Here is a 9,444-nt window from a genome sequence, read left to right as displayed (position 1 = left end):
TTGAGACATATGTAAGAAGGAATACTCCACAGCAAATAAACAAAACCAACAAAACAATGAGGAATCCATAAAGCGTCTCAACACAGATTAATATACAGAGCATTGTGAAATAAGTCAAGCCCCCAAAGACAAAGAATGTCTGAGATGATCATTCTGAAAGTCACGCATCTTTGGTGGGTTATCAGGGAGCGGGGGAGAGAAACACTACGTAGGTAGTAGGCAGAAGATAATTCTGGTGAAGGGAAAGTCACAAGAGCAAGGCAACAGAAGAAATTGGAGAGAGATGAAGGACACAAGATTATGATCAATGCTACATAGCATAGAATTCTGCAACAGCCATAGAAATTAACAATAACTTGTGAGCAGACACATAGGTAATTCTATCCTAAATAGGTGTGGGAGGCAAATGGGAATGCAGGTGGTATGAGGAGGTTTGCCCCCAAACATTTTTTTTCAAAGCTATGTGTTTAAAAATTTTTTATTTTAACAAAACAACCTTATCACCTTCAAAGTAATCTCCATGACACTTAATGCATTTGTCAAACCTGTGATTCCATTCTTGGAAACATTTTTCAAACTCCTCGGTTTGGATGTCTAACAGCACCTTCCACGGTTTTTTCTTCACCTCGTCTACCTTCTCAAATCACTCGGAAATGAAAAGTTGCACGGACCAGGTCAGGTGAGTAAGGGGTGTGGGGCAAGGGAGGCAGGCTGTTTTTGCCAGAAACTGGTGCACTGAGATGGCTGCGTGAGCAGGTGCGAGGTTGTGGTGGCCAAGCCAGTCCTCCTTCTGCCACACATCAGGCGTTCTGCAATATTTTTTTGTTTTTAGGTTTTTTTTAAAAAATCACTTTATTACGGGCTCATACAACTCTTATCACAATCCATACATATATCAATGGTATAAAGCACATCTGTATGTTCATTGCCCTCATCATTCTCAAAACATTTGCTCTCCACCTAAGTCCCTGGTATCAGCTCATTTTTTTCTCCTCCCTCCCCATTCTGCAATATTTTCAGAACCTCTAAACCAGTCGTTCTCAACCTTCCTAATGCCACGACCCTTTAATACAGTTCTTCATATTGGGGTGACCCCCAACCATAAAATTATTTTCATTGCTACTTCATCACTGTAATTTTGCTACTTGCCGCAGTCCAGCTGCAGCAAGGGCCAGGGGTCTGTCCCTCAAAGTGGGTCACGGCGTCGGCGAGTGGGAGACAGAAACCTCACGACTCAAAGGTTGCGGGTGACTATTCCAGTTTTATTCATGGAAAGCTTCAACTTATATATTCTTTTTCTTGGCTTAAAGCTTATGGCCTGAGGTCATACATCAGGAAATTCTCAGGCCACAAGACCATGACAAGTTACATAATCACATAATTCTTGGTTAAAAATTAGTACATCTTGAAACTAAAACTGGCTCAACCACAAGGGTGATAGATGCAACCCCTTTAACAATAACTGAGCACACTTTATCCAACTAGGGCGCATTGTTCTAACTATGAAATCAATAAAGCACTAATGCATTTCACTATCAATCACAAAAATTACTTGAAAGGCGTTGGCTGTTCTTTCTGTTCTTTCTTGGGCTGTTCCTCTAGGGCTTTCATTTCTTGTTCTTACTTTCCCACTAAGTTCCCATAAATTAAACCCCCACAAGTCTTTCTGTACCAAGGTATGAGCTGCCTCACAACAGGTAGCTTTGCTGCAGTGAGCTTCAAACACCACGGAGGCCCTCTTGCGAACCATTCCATAAAACTTAAACTACTAAAAGGAACTTGTATACCTTCTTTGTTAACTATTCTTATGCCATTTTCATTACAAGCTCCTGAATCAGGTAAATCAGAGCCAGGAACTCTATTTCTCTTTGGGTTATTTCCTGGAGGGGGATGCCATACTCTGCCTCCTTTGCTGTAACCAAGATAAGGAGGGGAGAAAACTGTGGGAAAAGGATGATAAACTTTTTAGAGTCTTGCACAAAAGCTTCCAAATGAGCCTCTGAGATTTCCATGGGTTTCAGTTGCAATAACTCAGCCTGCTCAAGATCTAACAAATTCCTTAAGGGGGGTTCTGGCTTCCAGTGTCTAGTTTTATTATACAGTACTCTGCACGCAGTCAGGACATGGACCTTTCAAAGTCATAGGGAGGGGAGTAACCTTAACTTCTGGGGAACATTCCTCAGGTGACATCAGTTGTTTCCCAAAAGGGGAAGTGATCAAAATGATCAGGAATAAGAGAGCAGCTACAATTATCAATAATGATATTGGCAATAATTTCAAAGGGTTCACAGAAGAGACCTTCCTTGGTGGAGCCTTCCTTGGTGGAGCCTTTGAATGCTCCTCCTCTGTGCGCTGACAAGGCCCATGGTTGGAAGTGATCTCGGCAGCTACTGTTATGAATTGAGTGACCCCTGTGAAAGGGTCGTTTGCCCCCTAAAGGGGTCATGACCCATAGATTGAGAACCACTGCTCTAAATAGAAAACTTAATTACCAGTCTGACCTGGTGAAATGATCCCCAAATGCACTACAAGTTGGCATTTTCATCTGTTCAGGAATCTGGCAGACATCCAGAACAAGGTTTGTCGTGTATCAACATTTCATCTTTTTTTTATAGTCTGCTAATCAGTAAAAATATGGAACACTTCACGAATTTGCGTGTCATCCTTGCACAGGGGCCATGCTAATCTCTGTATCATTCCAATTTCAGTATATGTGCTGCCGAAGCGAGCACGGCATTTCATCTTTTTTTGAAATGAGAAATCTACTCACACACTTGAGATTTTTCTATAGCGTCCTTGTAAGCTGTGTTCAACATCACAACAGTTTCTGCGGCATTTTTCCTGAGCAAGAAACAATTTCACAGCTGCATGCTGTTCACTTAAATTGGTCATCATGAAAATGAGGTTTGAGCAAATCTGCTTTTATTAAAAAATTCACTGTGACCAGAGAGAACCTTCCTAGGTGATGCCACTGGGTGCACTAACTCAGAGCGAATTCCTCCATGCACACCTAGCAGGAAACGTGTACTACAAAATTTCTGTTCCACCCAGTACAATTCCAGGTTTTGGGGGGGAGCTGGTACCTCCTTGTACGTATGTTGTTGAGTGCCTTCCAGATGGTTCTAACTCAGTGACCTCAGGAAAGAAACTCCACCCGCACATGGTTGCTGTGTTTGAGCCCATTGTTGCAGCCACTGCGTCAATTCATTGATTGAGGATCTTCCTCTTTTTTGGGGGGAGGGGATGACTTTCTACCAAGCATGATGTCCTCAGGGTCTCCCCAATCATATGTCCAAAATATGTGAGATGAGAATTTTGCCATCTCACCTCGAAAGTGGCAACTGGCCTAGGCTTCTTCAAAGACAGGTCCCTTTGTTCTGCTGGCAGTTGGTGGCAAATTAATGTCTTTTGTCGAGACAATAATTCAAAGGCATCACTGTCCAACCTCACAGGCAGACGAGGTGGATTTTAAAGAGGTCTTTTTAATTTTTCAAATGAGTTGCTTCAGTTCGGGGTGGCTCAGAATTCAAGGAATGACCAAGATCGAGGAGTGGCCCTGGCTGGTCTCCCAGCTAAGACTGGTCTCTCCCATCTAGTGAAGCCAGTCCCTGGAGAAGGATACCATGTTTGGTCGAATGGAGGAGCAGCAAACAAGGAGGAAGGCCCTCAACAAGAAGTTTGGACACAGTGGGTGCAAGAGAACAATTGTGAGGATGAAGCAGGACGGGGCAGTGTTTTGTTCTGTTGCTCACATGGTCTCTGTGAGTCAGAAATGACCGGACAGCACTTAACAGCAACACAGCTAAGACAGGAATGGCTGGAGTGAGCAGCGCGACAGAGATGAACAAGAGTCTGATTCCTTTTTCTTCTCTTTTTGCAAGACTTTATTCTTAAAGGTACAACGGGCCCTAAGACAACATTTCATGCTGACTATAGGCGGCAACAGATGTGGTTGCAGGGAATCCAGGTGTTTAAATAGGAATGGCATCAGGGCCAGCATTGCCTCGGTCACAGAGAGCAGATTTCTTAATTCCACCTGCAGTCGGTTAGTATATCAGTCCATGTAGACTAGAGAAACACTCTATATAGAAACATAGAAACACTCATATGCGTATAAGAGAGAGGTTTATATATGAGAGCAGTTGAATATTGAGAAAACATCCCAGGCCCAGTCCAGATCAAGTTCATGAGTCTGATATTCGGCCACATGTCTGATTCCAGTCTATAAAGTCCTCTTCAGACTCACAAAACACATGCAATGACACCAAGTGCAGGTTGATCACAGGCCAGTGGGCAGAACATCTTTGGATCCAGTGGCGTTGTAAGCATCACAGTGCTGGCAGGGGGCCTCCACGTGGCTTCTCCAACATCCAGGACTGCATCAGGGCAGGTCCATGTGGCTTCTCCTCAGGGATGTCTCCCAGGAAGAAAGCCTTGTCAGGTCTTGTCAGTAGAGTGCCATCTTAGGGAGTGAACCGAAGGAGAGGCTGTCTCCCATCTCCAAGGAGGTAATTGTAGAGTTTTCCCAGAAGCCTCAGGGAAGGACATGCCCACAGAGGCCTCATTGACTGTGTTCTGATTGATAGGCTTGACTCCACCTCTACACTCTTAATCCTCAAGTTGACAAACGATTACATAACTACCAGTCAGGGATCCCTTCCCTGCGACCTTTGCTTCTACTCTTTTTTGTTTGGGCTTCAGTGCTTTATCTTCCCGGGCTGTTTCCTTGGTCTGCTTTTTGGGTGCTTTCAGGGGCTGCTTCTTGACTCCTGGGATTGGTGCCTGCGTCCCCTTCTCCAGCCCTGCCACCAGAAAGCAGAGCTTCTGACCTAGACTGCTATATGACTTCAAAGAGGTCCCTTGCATCAAGTTTTCCTGTATGGTGCCACTCGTTGCTTCCAAGTCGAACTCAGTGACCCTGTTTCCAAAGAGAGAAACCTGTTTTGTTTTTCATTGTGAATTAGGTGAAAGTTGACCAGATGAGAGCCTCATCTCCCTTTTGGATATTGCCTTCCCCTCATCCACGCTAACACCCCCCTAACCTCCAGTCTGTGACATCCCCCACCCCCCCTTCACTTCCGACCCCCGGGACCCAGCTCTTCTTTCATGATGGTTGTGAGAGTCCCGTTCCTGCTGCTGAGATGACTCCTTTTATACGCAGTGGGAAGGGAAAACGGACCAAGTTCTATCCACCCTATTTGCATGTTTCCATCTGGTCATTTGGGGGAAGAGCCACACCCAATAATTCACTGCACTACAGGGGTGCCATGAGTTGGGAAGCAACTCCACAGCACCTAACTGTTGGGTCAGGCACAGATTAAGATTGGGGGGCATGAGAAACAGCCTGACCTGCCCTTCCGACTGACCGATGACGGCTAGCTTCAAAGGGGCTGGAGGACAATGAGCCATCTCCTCAGTGTCAGGGGAAAAGATCAAAGCACCACTCTACCTCCTCAGAATTTCAAGGATGGAGACGGCTTCAGCCCCTGCAGCTGCAGCTCCTGGCCCCCTCCCTTCTTGCTTCCCCTCCTGACCAGCTTAAAAACTTGCTCTTCATCACAGATGGGCCCAACTTCTCGGGGGGGCCCCCAGCTGGGGGCCTGTGGACCTCACCCAGGAGCTCAGGGCTCCCATCTCTTCCTCTGCTCTCCCCTCTCTCCCGGGCAGCATGACTTCACCGATGCCTTGCTGGAGTCTGTGAATCTCGCCCGGGAGTGCAGAATAAACTCCGTTTCCTTCTCTCTGGCCTGTCCTCAGTTTATTACTTTGTGGCTAGCCTCATACTAACAACGGCAATATTAAATAATCTAATAAGAACAACATGCCACTATTTAGGCGTCAGGACTGGGCCACTGGACTTGGAGGCTAAGGACCATCCATAGTCTACGAAGAGCATCTAGATCAACTGGCAAAGCACAATTCAAAATGTTCCACATCTTAGTCTGGTGAATAAAATCTGGGGGTCTTAAAAGCTTGTGAGCAGCCATCTAAGGAGCGGCTATTGGTCTCTTCCCACCCGGAGCAAAGAAAAACGGAGATTCAATGAGGTATGAATACTCCAAAGGACCAAGGACCCACACAGAGCACAGCCTCTTCCAACCTGAGACTAGAAGAACTAGATGGTGCCCGCCCCTCCACCACTACCAACCATGCTGACCAAGACCACCACAAAAGGCCCCTACTAGAATGGTGTGTTAGTCTGGGTACTTCAGAGAAACAAATCCACAGAAACTCATATGTATAAGAGAGAGTTTTATATAAAGGTGAAATGCCCATCAAGAAAACATCCCAATCCAGTGCTGCCCAAGCCCACAAGTCCAACATTAACCATATGTCCAACACCAATCCATAAAGTCCTCCTCCTTCTCACAAAACACATGCAATGATGCCGACTGCAGGAGGAAAGCTGAACGTGTAAAACATCTGAACGCTGCCAGGGGTCTCCACACGGCTGCTCCAGCACCCAGGGCTGCATCAGGGTAGGTCCATGTGTCTTCTCCTCAGGGATGTCTTGCATGAAAGGAGCCTTGTCAGCTGAAGCAGGGATCTGGCTAAGGCAGCTGCACCCTGGTCCGACCATCACAAAGCAAGAGACCCAAGAACTAGAAAGGCAAGGCTTACCGAGCCATTTATCTCTCCGCCCTCAATTAACCCCACATGTGTTTATCGGTCAGGTTGGCACAATAAACTAACTACCTCAAGTGGGTTAAAAATAAATAAAATTTTGCAGTAGTTTATAAATAAAAAAGGAAAAAGTTGATCGAAACAAGATAAGAGGCACCCCCAAGATTACTGCCCTGAGGCAAGCTTCTCATTTAAAATTGAAGACAACTCTCTGACGCCACCTTCCAGCTGCAGAATGTTGGGCGTCTTGTCAGCTCCAAGTGGCCTGTGTACCACAGGAGACAATGCCCGGTCGCGCGCCATCCTCCCCACTGTCTGTATGTCTGAGCCTGGGTGGCAGCCGCTGGGCCCACCCAGCTCATCTCGTCACGGGGCCTTCCTCTTTCGCACTGCCCCTCGGCTTTAACGGCATGATGCTTTCCTCCGGGGACCGGTCTCTCTTCCAAGGATCTTGGCATCCCAGATGGCTCTTCTATCCTGAGGATTGCTTTGACAGCAGCGTGGTTTGGTTTTTAGTCGACCATGCCCCCAAGGGAAAGAAAGGATGGTACCTTAAGTCCCACCCTCTACTAAAAAAGTCTTAAACATGAAAACAGCCACCCCCACCCCACGTCACTGCGTCTCGTCCACCCTGACTCATGATGACTCCATAGGCCAGAATAGATCTGCACTTGCAAACCCACGGGGCCAGTTCTGTCCTGTCCTATCGGGTCCCTAGCAGTGGACATAGACTTGATGGCAGTGTGTGAATGAGTGAGTGCGTGAACTCCATCTGTGGTAACTTAATTTTTTTTTTTTTGGCTTTGGGAAAACCTGCAAAAGACTTTATTGTTTTTTTTTATTTTTCTTCTTCTTTTACATTTTATTAGGGACTCAAACAACTCTTACCACAATCCATACATATACATACATCAATTGTATAAAGCACATCCATACATTCCCTGCCCCAATCATTCTCAAGGCATTTGCTCTCCACTTAAGCCCCTTGCATCAGGTCCTCTTTTTTTCCCCCCCTCCCTCCCCATTCCCCCCTTCCTCATATGCCCTTGGTAATTTATACATCGTTATTTTGTCATATCTTGCCCTATCCGGAGTCTCCCTTCCCCCCTTCTCTGCTGTCCCTCTCCCAGGGAAGAGGTCACATGTGGATCCTTGTCATCAGTTCCCCCTTTCCAACCCACTCACCCTCCACTCTCCCAGCATCGTCCCTCACACCCTTGGTCCTGAAGGTATCATCCACCCTGGATTCCCTGTACCTCCAACCCTCATATGTACCAGTGTGCAGCCTCTGTCCTATCCAGCCCTGCAAGGTAGAATTCGGATCATGGTAGTTGGGGGGAGGAAGCATCCAGGATCTGGGGGAAAGCTGTGTTCTTCATCGATACTACCTCACACCCTAATTATCCCATCTCCTCTCCTAAACCCCTCTATGAAGGGATCTCCATTGGCCGACACTTGGGCCTTGGGTCTCCACTCTGCACTTCCCCCTTCATTTAATATGATATATATATATATACATATATACACATACATATATACATATACACATATATACACATACATACACACACTTATATCTTTTTTTTTTTTGCATGATGCCTTATACCTGGTCCCTTGGGCACCTCGTGATCGCACTGGCTGGTGTGCTTCTTCCATGTGGGCTTTTTTGCTTCTGAGCTAGATGGCCGCATGTTCACCTTCAAGCCTTTAAGACCCCAGACACTATCTCTTTTGATAGCCGGGCACCATCAGCTTTCTTCACCACATTTGCTTATGCACCCATTTGTCTTCAGCGATCCTATCATGGAGGTGTGCAGTCAATGATATGATTTTTTGTTCTTTGATGCCTGGTAACTGATCCCTTTGGGACCACTCGATCACACAGGCTGGTGTGTTCTTCCATGTGGACTTTGTTGCTTCTGAGCTAGATGGCCGCTTGTTTATCTTCAAGCCTTTAAGACCCCAGTCACTATCTCTTTTGATAGCCGGGCACCATCAGCTTTTCTTGGGAGCTCATACAGATACCAAGACACCTCATAGTGCAATCACATCCATCAGTATTGGACAGTTGCTACCACAGTCAGTTTCAAAACATTTTATTTCTTCTTGGACTCCTGGATATCCGCTCCCCTTTATCCCTCTCCATCCCCCCCAACACTGTAACTCTTCACAGGAGTAAAAAACCAAGTCTTTGGAGTCTGAGGAAGCAGTTGGCTCTTTGAGTCTAGAGTCAGGGAGGAAGCCTGGCTGAACTTCTAAATTCAGGACTCATCAGCACCTGTTAAACCCTTCAGAGACCTGAGAATGCCCGGGGTCACTTAAATGAAGCTGGCAGGAGGAAGCTGTGGTGGGGGAGAGTGCCTGGCACATGAATGGATGAGTAAAGTCACCGACACGGTTGGGAGCATGGCAGAATCTGGGAAGAAATCAATCGGCAGGGAACATTTCCGCAGCAATCAGGAACTATTCCTACCTCTTACTCAGCATATTGTCTTGAGGGCAAAGAGAAGTCACACTACCAGTGGACTGAGTAAAAATATTTTATTGAGCACTTATTATGCGCCAAGGAGTCCCTGGATCGCACAAGTGGTTAAGCGCGGGAGCTGCTAAGAACGGCAAGGTTGATAGGAGGGTTCAAATCCACCCCCAGAGACACCGTCAAAGCAGAGTCTGACAATGTACGTCGGCAAAGGCCCAGCCATGCAATTCCTCACTGAAACGCACGGGGTCGCCACGAGCCGGGAATCGAGTGCACAGCGAGCGGCCAGCGTGTGGGCTGCCGTTTTATTTCAGCCTCAGGACACCCGAAACTAAGGCTGG

The 9,444-nt window shown here is 46.6% G+C and overlaps 1 non-coding gene across 1 annotated transcript; it reads right to left on the bottom strand.

Annotated features, from left to right (window-relative positions):
* Positions 1–2,628: 2,628 nt before the first annotated feature.
* On the bottom strand, positions 2,629–2,732 carry LOC142438202 (U6 spliceosomal RNA). Its single transcript, XR_012782627.1, has one exon. It is a non-coding gene; the product is annotated as a U6 spliceosomal RNA (small nuclear RNA).
* Positions 2,733–9,444: the final 6,712 nt, after the last annotated feature.

The sequence above is a fragment of the Tenrec ecaudatus genome, chromosome 1 (genome assembly GCF_050624435.1).
Source record: "Tenrec ecaudatus isolate mTenEca1 chromosome 1, mTenEca1.hap1, whole genome shotgun sequence".
Classification (NCBI taxonomy): Eukaryota; Metazoa; Chordata; class Mammalia; order Afrosoricida; family Tenrecidae; genus Tenrec; species Tenrec ecaudatus.
This window is presented reverse-complemented; position numbering and strand designations above follow the sequence as displayed.